At 37.8% G+C, this 15202-nt stretch overlaps 1 long non-coding RNA gene across 1 annotated transcript in view; it reads left to right on the top strand.

Annotated features, from left to right (window-relative positions):
• Nucleotides 1-2870: 2870 nt before the first annotated feature.
• LOC109180771 overlaps nt 2871-15202 on the top strand; it is a 21805-nt gene continuing 9473 nt past the window's right edge. The window contains exon 1 of the long non-coding RNA XR_002054111.1: nt 2871-2954. This is a non-coding gene — a long non-coding RNA (uncharacterized LOC109180771). The remainder of the gene's footprint in view (nt 2955-15202) is intronic.

The raw sequence follows: 15202 nt of genomic DNA, 5'->3' as shown, positions 1-15202 counted from the left end.
CGGTCCACCCCATGGGCCTCGTGTGCTGTGGTCCACCGACTGGACGCGTCAGGCGGTGTGTAGGGCCACTAGCCCGAGGAAAGCCATAGTCCAGCGAATGAGTTGTCAGGCGGTGTATAGGGCTATGGTCGACTGCAATCCACCAAGTGTATGTGCCAGCGGTGTGTAGGGTCGTAGTCCCCAAAGATCATAGTCCACTGAATGAGTCCCTCAGACGGTGTGTAGGAATACGATCAGCTATGACCCACCGACTGAGCCCGTCAAGCGGTGTGTAGGGTCGCAGTCCCCAAAAGAGGATCACAGTCCACCGACTGAACGCGTCAGCGGTGTGTAGGGCTGTGATCCGCTGTTGAAACTATCGACGGTCTATACAATTGGCTGCGGTCAATTCCTTCATGTTGCGGTATGAGGTAGGGTGCTGCGGGGCCGTGTTAGCACTATATGCACTAACCCTCATGTTTGGGGCATGAGATTGGTCCTGTGGCGCCACCAAAGTGTGCTTGTGTGACAAGGATATTGATTGAATGATGATGTGAATGATTTGAAAGAGAACTGTTACCTTAGATACGTGTTTTTATGATGTTCTCTCTATATAATTGATTATCACTGTTGAATGTGTTTATCCCTGATTGTCGAGCCTAATCCTGGTTTTAAAGCTAGAGTCACCTAAGTATATGTCTTCGTGCTTCAAAATGGTTTTACTATATCTATAGACATATACTTACCTATATTGTATTTTAACGCGTTAGAGTGGGTTACCAACATCATTTGCTGAACAGATATATTTGGCTTTCAGGCACAGATGATTAGCCTCCGGAGCGCGCTAGAAGAACTTTGATTAGAAGTTAGTCTTTCCTTTCGGCCTGCGTGCCTTGATGATGTAACGACAATATTTGAGGATAGTAGTTAGAATAGTCTATGCATCTGAGCTCTCCAGCTCAGATGTAGCATAGCACCCCGACTCTATGTTTAGAATGCTTCAGTTAATATCTATTTAATAGAATTGCTTTCATATTATAAGATCAAAAAGTTTTAAAAATTCCGGGGTGTTACACAAAGATTCCTCCTAGACATGTAGCAAACCTAATGCAACACTGATGTAGATACTAGATATCAGATGTCACACCCCACTTCTAAGACATGACCCGGCCGTATCATTACGTGAAGACCTGTAACAATACGAAGCCTAACCATACATACCTCTCGGAATCTTCATAATAGCACTTGAATATACGATAATTCCACGACCCAAAATGGGAAAATATAATCAACTAGATCTTCCCAAAAACTCATCAAATCCACTATTAAATATTTACAATATAATCAAGAGTAGTATGTCCAAAATGCATCACATGCACCAAAACCAAGCACAATGGTTTACCAAAAATACAAAGGGTCAAAGAGAATATCTAAATAAACAAAAATCCATGATAAGCCCCAATACTAGGACTAAGTCTCCTAGTTTCAAAAGTCAACTTCGAGACCCCACAACTTGTGCTCGTATTATTCACATGTCCTTAACAACTCTAAAACATGAGGAAAATATAAATAATGAACTAATGCACAGTAAGTGGTAATCTTCTCAACCCCGGATCAAGTAGTCTAAATAGAATACCATAAGCTTTAGAGTAATAAATAAATGTAAATCACGATCTTCAAGCTATACTGAAGTCATAATATAATCCCTTCACACTTTACACAAGTTCTCAAAATAGAAAACTTTAGCTACATGGCCATCAACATTATTTCATAACACAATACTTTTAAAAGCTCAAATCATTCCTTAACCCATGACTCATTGGCAACCTCCAACCACCATTATCAGCATAATGGTCCAAAAAGACTCGACAATTCGGAATGAATCCGGCCGCACGATTCAGAATGAGTCCGGCCTCACGATTCAGAATGAGCCAGATGGAACGTTCCAACAAATAATTCAAAAGACTCAACGATTCGAAATGAGTCAAGCTCGACGATTCGGAATGAGTAATTAGGAACGTTCCAAGACGAACAGAACAAACAACAAAAATGTAGTTTGCATCATGAGTTTCGTCAAACCTTCAAAAGAATTCTTATAATCAAATTGCCCATTGTAGCAAAACTCAATTCCTTAAAGATTACATTGTAACACCCCGTATATTTAAATAGCCCTATTTTAATAAAATATTCTCAAAAACAAAATTTATTTTCCAATCTTAAATATTTTAGCGCGAATACTTTCAAAACAATTATTTTTGTCTCGAAATTTAAATAAACTATTTTTAAACTCTCGATTTTGCTATCCAAAATCTATCTGGGATGAACATTCCAAAATCATTTTTTTACAACTATCAAACTTCCTAAGATCAAAGGCTTTTTGTTACTAAGCCCAAATGTTTGGGCCCAAAAATATTCGTAATCCAATTTCTTAGTCCAAACTTAAGCTCAAATTATACATTTTAGACATATATATATATATATATATATATATATATATATATATATATATATATATATATATATATATATATATATATATATATATATATATATGTGTGTGTGTGTGTGTGTGTGTGTGTATGTGTGTGTGTGTGTGTGTGTGTGTGTGTGTATAAATGATTATTTTTTTTAGAAATCCAGTGGTTGGAGTTGTGGCGGTAGTCCAGTGGTTCCCCTGTTCTTCGCGCGAACAGCAGTATCGTGACTTTTCTTCGGCGAATCTCTCCTTCCGGCGAGACAAGTAGGCCGACGAACTCCTCCAGTGTTTGGTCCATCTCCTGACGGTAAATGGCAGTCTGGCGGTAGTTGAGCTGGCTTTTTCTTCCTCCGGCAGTGTTGACCTTCCAGCGTAGTTTGGACGGCCGAACGGAGCTTCCGGCAGCTTAGCGGTCACTTCGAAAGGGTTCTTTGTTAAAGTGGCCAGTTTATGAGTTGAGCCTAGGTTGAGCGTTTGCTTTTGGAGCTTTAGCTTTGAGGTAAGTTTCTATGTCTGTTTAAATTAGTTTGCACTACTAAATGTTCTACTTATATGATTTGTGTACTTAAATTATTTTGAGAATGTGTTCTTGTCTCACAATGTGATAAATGGTAAAATTAGGTTATTTTGGTGTTGACTTGTGATTCATATGGGTTGAAACTATATTTTTGAAAGGTGTATAATCTATAGTGTGCCTAAATATTTTGTGTTGAAACTCCATTATAATAGGGATTGATTTGAGCATTGGAAAACTTATAATTTTGTGATATATACATATATTTATATTGCTATAGAGTTCGATGAAACTCATACTTTGAGAAATATTGATTGAAAAGCTAATTATATTAAAATGAGTGAAGCTATGTTTATATTGGAGGATATGAAGTTATATTTATTCTTGAAGGACTATCTTTTTGGAGGAAATGTGTAAATTAGATAAAATGTATTGTTTTGCATACTATTATACTCTTTTCGGAGGATGAAAACTAATATGGAAAGTATGGATATTGATGGGTTATATATACTCATGCTATTTGAAAGCTGAGATTTAAATAGTCTACGGGCAAATGAGAATGTTTACGAAAATCTATTTTTGGATAACTATTCTTATTTTCAGAAATATTTTCCTTTCAATCTTTAGTTTCTGTACTTAAAATTTGGGGGTGTTACAGTTGGTATCAGAGCCCTAGGCTAGAGTTCTAGATCGTTAAGAGTTGGACTTTAAGAGCCTAAGTTGACCCTAAGATGTAGGAGCATGACTATATGATCTCAAGTTTCGAATTCTTGGAAATGGAAGCCTAAGTTTGAAACTTTAAGTATGTGGACTTCTTAAGAATTCGATGTGAGATGTGAGTTCCTTAAGATTGTTTGACTGTGTTGATTTGGTTATTTGAAAGTTGATTGTGATTAATTTAGAGTTATATTTTGAACTGTGGCTATTGCACCCGAATGGTGTGCATCTTCCTAGTAAGGTTCTTCGTTTTGGATCTACTAAGGACTTGTAAACTAATTTGGAAAGTATGGATATTGATGGGTTATATATACTCATGATATTTGAAAGCTATGATTTAAATAGTCTACGGGCAAATGAGAATGTTTACGAAAATCTATTTTTGGATAACTATTCTTATTTTTGGAGGATATATAAAATGTATCTATTTTTGGAGGATATGTAGATATAATGGATGGTTGTTGAATGGTGGACTTTAATTTGGTCCTATGTGGGTTCTGGCCCTATTTTTGATGAGATTGTATTTGGTAGAAAACATCCTGGATACCTATTATATGTGGAGTAGCCTAGTAGAAAACATCCTGGGCTACTTGGACTAGTTACTACTCTTTTGGGTGGGGGAAGCCCATTAGAGGGTGTGCACACTTAAGGTTTTAGTCCTTTATCCCACGAAAGGGACAAACTTGTGGAGTGGCCGGTAGGGTGGATTGCCGTGTCACTAGGGCTTAGTTGATCTAAGACCCTTCGTCCCTCTCACCTTATATATATGAGAGTATGGATATGTGAAATATCGTGAGTGATGGTTATGATATTCCTCCATATGTATATGTGATAATTGGAAAAATGATTTGAGAAATATGATTTGAATTTCTCCCTACTTATGATTATTAATATATATATATATATATATATATATATATATATATATATATATATATATATGTTTATGAGAGGCTTATGAGAAAGTCTATAGTAAAAATAATTATTTGAGATTATCTATGTCTTGAGATGGGCACTTGATGAGTAAACTATATGTTGCTATGAGTTCCTCCATATCTATTATGTATATCTTGGAAATGCTTATGAGAGATGATGTGTTAGGAATATATTGTAAATTTTGATGAGCCGAATGTATTTTTGAAAAATCAAGTAGTCCCCATTTTTATTCTATTTGAGTCAGTTTGAGTCTACGGAGTATGATGCACCCATATCATGCAACCCATGTACAAGTCTGGAAAATCACATGTTGATTTTAGATGTTAAGCGGGATTATAGCTTAACACAATTATGATGCGGATAAGTCACCAAGAACCATGTTAGAGGAGTTGGAAGAAACGCGTGTGAGCTATGTCAAATGATCTTAAGTTCAAATCTCAAGTGATGCATTTTTAAGCTTGGGAGACTAGCTTGGACCGTATGGGAGACTAGCTTGGACCATATGGGAGACTAGCTTGGACAGTATGGGAGACTAGCTCAAGGTCAAGTATATTGGATCGTATACCGTATGGGAGACTAGCTCAAAGTATACCAAACCGTAGCTCAAGGTCAAGTATATTGGATCGTATACCGTATGGGAGACTAGCTCAAAGTATACCAAACCGTATGAGAGACTAGCCTGAGTGTATTGGAGACTAGCTAAAATGCTCAAAGTATACCAAACCGTTTGAGAGACTAGCTAAAATTGAGACTAACTAACAAGGAGACTAGCTAAAATTGAGACTAACTAACAAGGAGACTAGCTAAAATTGAGACTAACTAACAAGGAGACTAGCTAAATGGAGACTAACTAACAAGGAGACTAGCTAAGAATATGGAGACTAAGTAAAATGCTCAAGTCTCACAAAAGCCATGCACCATATGGAAAAATACACCAAGTATGGTGAACCAAGCTAGAAATTCGAAACAGAGCATCTCACCATGAACAACTGTGAAGTTTTTACAGAGGTTCCAGTATATTATTTTACAAGGATCATGAAGGACAAAATAACTGATATATTTTCATCTGAACATCAAGTTTTTACGGTGGAACCGGAGACGCTAAAAGAAGGTTGATTCGCGTAGAAATTATTTTATACTCAAGCAAGAATCAGCAAATAAATTATTTGATCAACTTGACATGTCAGAGTATCTATGAAGGACCACAAATGTCAAAGATTGCCGCGCCGAATTTATTCCAAATCTGGAGGCTGCAAAATTTCAAGAAACGGCAACGGGCAAATTATTCAAATCATCTGACAAAAGGAGAAAAGACATCTACCTAATATTTTAGATCAAGTTAATAATATCTTTTGATCAACTACAATTCAAATGGACGATCGAGATCGAAAGTTGATCAACGGGAAAATAGCTTTTACTAGCTATAAATTGTCCAAGCAGACTTGAAGACAAGTAGAAGAGAGCAGTTAAGCAAGAAAAACCCCAAGAGATTGAGCAGTTCAACAACTTGAACAACGGCTAAAACATACAAGCAAAAGATACAAGCTATATTTTTTTTTTTTTTGCCGAAAAAGGGAGAAACAGAGCTTCATAGAATTAAATTCAAGTCTGAGTGAGAGAGAAATTTTATTTCTTTGTAATATTCTCTACTGAGCGTAGAAAGAGGGCGGAGTAACTAGAGAGAGTGAAAAACCCTGGTTGAGTGTAGCTTTGTGCGTAGCACTCGTGGTGAAGGGCAGAGTAACAAGAGGAGCTTGTGAAAACCCTTGGAGGACGTAGCTTTGTGCGCAGTTCTCGTGGTGTAGGAGTACAGCTTGGTCCGAAGTACTCGGGAAGGCGGAGTAACAAGAGGAGCTTGCGAAAAACCTTGGAGGAGTGTAGCTTTGTGCGAAGCACTCGGAGAAGTGTCCGTGGACACTTATTCACTATTGTATCTGGATGATCGAAGAATAGTGAATTTCCTCCTTGAAGTGAAAGGAGAAGAGTGGACTAGGAGGATTACACCACCTCTGAACCACTATAAATCTCTCTCTCTATTTACTTACTGCTCATTTATTTTGTGCATGCTTATTCTAACTGCGAACTAACCCGATTACGACTTATCGCATATCTTTATCTGTCTGGGTTTGATAGTTCCCACGTTTGCATGCAAGCCAAACTTTACGTATATCATCCTTGAACCATATCAAATGTTTCTAACGTGTTGCATGTTTAGAATATCTCTTTGAGCACCGCACTTATAAGCATAACACTTTACCGCTACCTATTCCGCTGCACGCTCTAAGTTGTTTATCTTGTTGATGCTTGTTACTTAGAGTTGAAATTATCAAAGTGTTATTTGCCTTGTAAGTTTTCGAAGAAAGTTTGAAAAGTTAGAGAAGTCTATTCACCCCCCCCCCCCTCTAGACTTCTCGCCACCCTTTCGGGACCAACAAGTGGTATCAGAGCGGTTGTCTATTTGAGTCAATTTTGACTGCTAGATAGATCTCAAAATCTTCAAGATGAAGAGAGATATGGCTCTTGCTCAAAATTTGCTTTTCTCACTTGATAAATTTGATGATTGGAAAATACGTATGCAGGTGCACTTATCTGCTTTAAATGACGAAATGTGGGAAGTCATCGCAAATGGTCCTCTCCAAATTATGGAAGTTAACACTGCCGTCGCACTAACTCCAAATGTTCCACGATATATTCCAAAGCCAAAAATGGAGTGGACAAAGGAAGATAGAGGGCGAAATAATTTGGACAACATTGCCAAAGATATTTTGTTCAAAGCGGTCGATGACACCATATTTCCAAAGATTCGAAAGTGCACTACAGCAAAAGAAATATGGGATACACTTATCGAAATCGGTGAAGGCGATGAACAAGAAAAAGACAACAAACTAACCATTGCCATGAAGAGGTTCGAAGATTTCAAAATGCTACCGAACGAAAGCATCACCGACATGGAAGCTCGATTAATCAAAATTCTTGGAGAGATCACGGATTTGGGAAAGACCATTACCCAGAAAGAAATATCGCTCAAAGTGTTACGCGGAATGCCTACAAATTGGGATATGAAGGTGACCGCAATGCGCGATCATAGAGATCTAAGGACATTATCTACGGATAAACTCTTTAGTGATCTTAAGGCGTATGAGTTCGAAATGAAGACACGAGTCGAGGAAGAACGTGATGAACGAACATCCGCATTGATGGCCGAACAACCCTCAACATCAAGGTCAGTAGGAAATAATGATTTTTTATCTGACGATCAATTTTCTCTATTTGTTAGGAAATTCAAGAAGTTCATGCGAAAGAACAAAGGATCACCACAAGGAAATTTCTTTCGAGAAAATACAAGATCAAGAAGGGAACCGGTCGAAGATAACACAAACGTGTGTTACAATTGTAGAAAGCCTGGACATTTTATGGCCAAATGTCCACACCCCAAGGCAGACAAAAATTCGAATACTTCTCCACAAGTGGAATACAAATCCAAAGAGAAGAAATTCAAACAGGGCAAACGGAAGGCACTAATAAGCGATCCGTTAGAAGCAAGTGAATCCGAAGAATCATCTAGTGACGAGAGTGATTCATCACAAGAAGATACGGCGCTACTATGTCTAATGGGCAAGACATCCGAACATGAGGAATGCTATATGGCGCGTGAAATCGACGAAGAGGTATCTTCTAGCTCTTTTAGTTCTTTTAGTTCAGTTGACACTTCTTTCCAGACTCAAGAATCATTTCAAAGTCTTATGGAAGATTGTCAAAAAGTCATGGCCACTCATACTCAAATCAAAGAGCGCAATAATACGTTAATTCTTGAAAAGGAAGAAATGTCACAAAAATTGCAAAATGCTCTAAATGAAATGAGTAATTTGAAAGCCGAAAATGCTCGACTTCAAGAAGAGTGCAAAGCTATAGAGGTTCGAGAACATAACCTTCGGGAAGTAATCGCATCATTTACAAATTCATCCAAAATAATGGATAAAATGGTAAACATGCAGAAACCCGCTGGAGATAAAGCCGGACTAGGCTACGATCCATCATGTTCTCAAACCCCTGTGAAACTGACTAATTCTACTACTACTTTAATTAATAAAGTCCCAGTGGTAAAATTTGTGAAAAGTCAGTATAGCACAATGAGACAAGGAGTTGGTAATCAAATAAATGCCAAGAAAAATGTTGCAAAGCCGAATCAAAAATTTAATGTCTCGGATAGGCAACAAATTTTTAAAAGGCAAAAATTTGTATCTCCCAAGAGAACCAACGAGTCTAGTGCAACAAAACCTCATAGGAATATGGGAAAAATTCCGAGAATTGGGGCTGGGAGATTATATCCCTCAGAACAAGATTGGTCGCTTGATAACAAACCATGGACCAAGTCCAGATTTGCTCTTTTTCATATAATCAAGCAACTATCTGCTTCTCAACCCGCACCGAATCATTATTCGAAAGTGCGCTATGATTATAATGGTTTTAATGGTTACAAATCACCTACTCTTGGATCAATGGGATCTAGGTGGATTTGGATGCCAAAAATTACTAACACAAAAGGACCCAATCAAGCATGGGTACCTAAAAATAATTAATCTTTCTTGCAGGAAGTTTGGTATTTCGATAGCGGTTTCTCTCGACATATGACGGGCAATAAAGCTAGTCTAGTTGAGTTCAAAAGTATCGAAGGACCAAAAGTAGTTTTCGGTGGAAACGATCGATATGGAATGACAAAAGGAACCGGCGCAATTGTGAAAAATGGTCTACGAATTGATGACGTATCTTATGTCGAAGGATTAAAATTCAACTTGTTTAGTACAAGTCAATTTTGCGACAAAGGATATCTTGTAGAATTTTACAAAGGCAAATGTCAAGTCAAGGACGAATTTACGAATGAAGTCGTACTCGCCGGATCAAGAAAGAAAAACATGTATGTTGTAGATTGGAGCACAACAAAGGAATCCGTATGCTTGATGGCAAATAATTCGAATGAAGCTTGTTGGGAATGGCACAGAAGGCTAAATCATTTGAATTTCAATACCATCAACAAGCTTACAAGAAATAATCTAGTCGAAGGACTACCCAACATTGTGTTCAAGAAAAATCAAATTTGTGATGCATGCCAGAAAGGAAAACAAATCAAAGCATCATTCAAAGTCAAAGCTCAAGAGTCAACATCAAGACCCTTAAGTCTACTGCACATGGATTTATTTGGTCCAGTAGACCCAGTAAGTATAAGTGGTAAGAAATATACTTTGGTTGTTGTTGATGATTTTTCTAGGTACACATGGACAATATTCATCAAGAAAAAGGATGAAGTCTTATCAAAGTTGCCAGAGCTATTGAAGCTACTGCAAGTCGAAAAAGACATGAAGATTGCAACAATACGAACCGATCGAGGAACAGAGTTCGTGAACAGAGTGATTCAATCTTACTGCAATTCACAAGGAATTTTACATCAATTATCTGCCGCACGAACGCCGCAACAAAATGGTATAGCTGAAAGAAGAAATCGAACACTCAAGGAAGCCGCACGAGTCATGATAACGGCCGCCGGACTACCAAAAAGATTTTGGGCAGAAGCAATTAACACGGCGTGCTATACTCAAAATCGCAGTCTAATCCACAAGTCTTATAACAAAACACCTTATGAATTATGGAAAGGGAGAAAACCCAATCTCACCTATTTTCATACATTTGGTTGTAAATGTTTTGTACTTGTTAATGGAAAGTCTCAATTAAAGACTTTTGACGAGCGAGCGGACGAAGGAATATTCTTGGGATATTCATCTACCAGCAAGGCATATACAATATTCAACAAATCAACAATGGTGGTAGAAGAATCGATTCACGTTGTGTTCGATGAAAATCACGACAATAACGGCAAAAATGGTGAAGGTAATCGTGATTTAATTAAATCTAATGATTTGTTCGAAGACAATGTGTTGCAGGAAGTAGAAGAATCAAGTGATATGGGTGATCACCAAATTGAGGCAATATCAAATGTGATACCCGAAATATCACGCACAACTGAAATTGCACAAGAAGAAATTCCAGTAGTTGAACCCGAAGATGCAACCGTCATTAATACACAACAAGTGGAATCACATCAAGAAGGAAACTCTGAGAATCCAACAAAATTCCAACCAAATCGAAAATGGCTAAGAAGTCACACACATGACTTAGTCATTGGAGATCCAAGTGATGGAGTGAAGACGCGATCATCTACTAGGAACCAACAACAAGATGCAATGTTCTCATGCTTTCTATCACAACTGGAACCAAAAGAAATTGATGAAGCTTTAGCCGATCCAAGTTGGATAGATGCCATGCAAGAGGAATTAGATCAATTCAAGCGCAACGACGTATGGAAACTTGTTCCAAGACCAACGCACCAAAATGTAATTGGCACTAAATGGGTCTTTAGGAACAAAGCAAACGAAGACGGCGTCATTGTTAGGAATAAAGCAAGATTAGTCGCGAAGGGATATTCACAAGAAGAAGGAATTGATTTTGATGAGACATTCGCCCCCGTCGCACGACTCGAAGCAATCCGGATATTCCTAGAATATGCAGCGCACAAGATTTTCGTGGTATATCAAATGGACGTAAAGAGCGCATTTCTTAATGGCTTACTTGAAGAAGAAGTTTACGTCGAACAACCACCTAGTTTTGAGGTAAAAGACGTTGGTGATCAAGTCTACAAATTAAAGAAGGCATTGTATGGGTTAAAACAAGCTCCGCGAGCTTGGTACGACACCTTGTCAATGTTCTTAATTAGTTGTGGATTCACCAAAGGTCTAGTCGACAAAACCCTCTTTAGAATTCAAGAAAATAATCACATTTTATTAGTACAAATTTATGTTGATGATATTATCTATGGAAGTACTGATAAATCTTTATGTGAGAAATTTTCTAAGCTCATGCAGAGCAGGTTTGAGATGAGTATGATGGGAGAATTAAATTACTTTTTGGGACTGCAAGTCAAGCAACTTGAAGAAGGAATTTTCATAAATCAAGACAAGTACACAAGAGATCTTATCAAGAAATTTGGCATAGATGGAAAATCCTCAGTCAAAATTCCCATGAGTACATCTCAAAAATTGGATAAAGGTGATGAAGGAAAAGACGTCGATCAAACGATGTATCGAGGGATGATTGGATCGTTACTATACTTAACCGCAAGCAGACCGGACATATCCTACTCGGTTGGCGTATGTGCAAGATTCCAATCAAAGCCCAAAGAGAGTCATATGATTGCAACCAAGAAGATAATTCGATATCTCAAAGGAACAATCAATGTGGGATTATGGTATCCCAAAGAAGGAGATTTTACACTAACTAGTTATTCAGATGCAGATTTTGCAGGTTGTAAAATAGACCAAAAAAGTACCTCAGGGACATGCCAGTTCTTAGGGGGGAAGATTGGTCTCTTGGTTCAGCAAAAAGCAAAACTCCATAGCTACGAGCACTGCCGAAGCCGAATATATTGCAGCTGGGAGTTGTTGTGCACAAATCTTGTGGATGAAGCAACAATTATTGGACTATGGGATTAAGTGCGAAAATGTTAGCATCTTATGCGATAATACAAGTGCAATCGCCATAACCCAAAATCCGGTGCTTCATTCGCGAACCAAGCATATTGACATTCGACACCATTTTATCCGAGACCACGTCGAAAAGAAATATTTGAAAATCGATCATGTTCCCACGGAGAATCAAATTGCCGACATTCTCACAAAGCCGTTGTGTGAATCTCGTTTTGCAACTCTAAGGCATGAAATGGGAATGATCGAAATGAGCTAAGCAATTCCTTAACTCTTAATTTTTGTTAATTTTTGATACGTACTGTGTGTATTGCATGTAATCTATGTGATCTATGTGTTTTAATTTGAATTGGTATGTACGTATAATATATGTTTATTTGTGTACATGTTTTCGTAAAATTTATGTGTTATAATTTTGTCTTACGAAATCTGCGTACCTAAATTTGCGATTTATTTATGTGATACGTATGTCTATTTAATTTGTCACGTTTTAGCATAATTGATTTGTGTAATTTGTTTGCTAAATGTGTTTAATTAGATTAATTTGAAATTAGTATGCAATTTAGGGGGAACAATTTTTTTTTTAATTGGGTTAATTTTGATGAAATTGAATATATTTAAGGGAAATTTAGATATTTGCATGCCTATTGGGTTTATATGAGAAGAAAAGATGTATTCTGATGAGTGCTTGCACATTTTTTTTGGAGATTCAAAAGTCAAACAAGTTAGGCCGAATTTTAGAAAGTCAAAAGATTTAATTGTTTTGGGAACTTGAAATTCTTTTCAAATATTAGGTATCTGTCTGATCAACTTATTTTTATCAGGTTTCTTTTCAGAAAATCAGCTTTATTGAAATATGAAATTGAAATAATAATATTTATCTGGAGTGTATTTATTGATCTAACAGATTATTTTCGAGATTTTTTTTATCTGATTTGCTCCAGGTTGGTGGTTATTTGAAGCACAATTTTTGGCGCCATGTACTCACAAATGGAGTATAAAAATCTGAGCTGGCAAATTTAAATCATGTGGAAGGTCTAATTTATCCTCAAGGAGATCAATACTCTCTCTCTACCCACTAGAGGGCAAAGGAGTAATTTCTCACCCTTCTCCCTCAATTCTAACGGGTAGAATTGGAAATCTAGAAGAACTCAAAGTCTTCTTCCTCCTCCTCTCTCTCGCCGGCCGGAAACATAGCACAAGAAAAAGCCAAGAATCTCCCAACACTCAAACACCCACTCTAATTTCTCTACACAAAAATCTTCTACACACTAAAACCCATCACCCAAACCCAAAATCCTACCCAAATAACCTCACAATCCAAAAACCCATCCCTTCTATCCTTCTTTCGGACCTCACTGCCGAAACACCCAATCTTGCACCCAAAAAATTTCTAAATTCTTTTTTCTACTCAAATGGAGATTAATAAAGTGGAGATGGAGTCATTCACAACCGGAGGAACAAGGAAATCTAGCCGTGTACTAAGCGGGATGATTCTAGATGTCACCGACTTCAATAAGCAAGTGGAGGACAAATCTATTGGGGTAAAATTATCAACTCTCTAGAATCTTGTGGGTTGTTAAATTTTTGCACTTTTAGATATGATGGTTTCTATAAAGATGAGGTGACCAAATTATACATGAATGCTAGAATAGAAAATGGCTCAATTATTTCTATGATCAAAGGTGTTGATGTAGAAATTAATCTCGATGATTTTCGGAGGATGTTTAATCTTGTTGAATCGAATTTGAGGGTAGAAAATCATGTGCATGATGTCAATGCCATTTGGGCCGAGGTACGCGATGCAAACGCACCGCTATCTCCGAAGGTTAATGGTAACAAAAGAGATTTGAAGAAGGATTATGGATTGTTATTGGATATTGTTCATAAATGTGTAGAATCCCGGTATCATTGCCGTGACAAGTTGTCAAAAGAAAAATTGTTGATTATGGATATTATCTTGAACAATATTTGTGTGGATTGGAGTGCCTTTATGATTGGAAGGTTGTGTGAGTCTATAAGGAAGGCGAAACCTTTGGTGGATGGATGGTTTCAACAGGAGATCGGTTACGGATTTGCCGTTGGTGAGATTTTGAGAACCAAGAATGTCACCCTTACCAAAGCCAAGCATATTACAAACCATAGCTACCTCTTTCGGCCACCCAACTCCAATGAACCTAAAAATCCTACCTTACCCACAAGCCTACCAAAACCCACCCGAAAAAGAAAATTGTCCAACCCCTTCCAAAACCTTGAACAATATATCCGAGAGCCAAGTCATGAAGGTTCAAACACCCATGTCGTTCGATCAAATGAAGAGCAAAATAGCCACCCAATCTCAAGACCCTTAACCACTCAAAACCCGAACCCAATTATCCTTGAGAGCCACGGGTTTGTTGAGGAAAATAGAGTTGAAGTGGATGATGTTGTGAATGATCAAGTTGAAGTTGGAAGTGATGATGAAATATCAACAATTGGGGCCGGGATAGTGCACTTTTGGAGGAGTATAAAAGAGCACTAGAATGGAGAGCATGGAGATTAGGGGATCACAGCTTGCTAGCCGAATCAATAGGGCCGAATACCATGAAAATGGAAGAAATGGTGTTGAACTGGCTAGGCACACGGGATCTTGCTAGAGCTACCCGACTTTCGGTGATTAAATCTCACTTTTTGACTAAGCTTGCTAGGAAGAAGAGAACCGAAAAGGGAGTGATGGTTGAAGCACAACCGAAGAGCCTTTAGGAGAGTTTGATTCAAATGATATTCGCCGTGCCACCGCTATGTCTTTAGAAGATACCCGAAGAAGACCCGGAGAGGGATCTTTGGCGAGAATGATGGTGTAGAGATCATGGCATTGATCCATATCCTGCAAATTTTTGGAGATGAAAATTTGAATGAAAATTTGAGCTTTGAATCTTACTTTCCACATCCCGTAACGGAGGTTGCGGAGTCTATTCGTGAAGAAGGAAATGCACCAAGTCAAGGGGTTTCTTTGAACTTGGATGAAACAAGGAATTTGCCTAATTTGCCATCTTCCTATGAGTTTTA

This window comes from Ipomoea nil, unplaced genomic scaffold, assembly GCF_001879475.1.
Source record: "Ipomoea nil cultivar Tokyo-kokei standard unplaced genomic scaffold, Asagao_1.1 scaffold1034, whole genome shotgun sequence".
NCBI classification, from domain to species: Eukaryota; Viridiplantae; Streptophyta; class Magnoliopsida; order Solanales; family Convolvulaceae; genus Ipomoea; species Ipomoea nil.
Note: the sequence above shows the minus strand (reverse complement) of the source record. Positions and strands in the feature narration are given on the sequence as shown.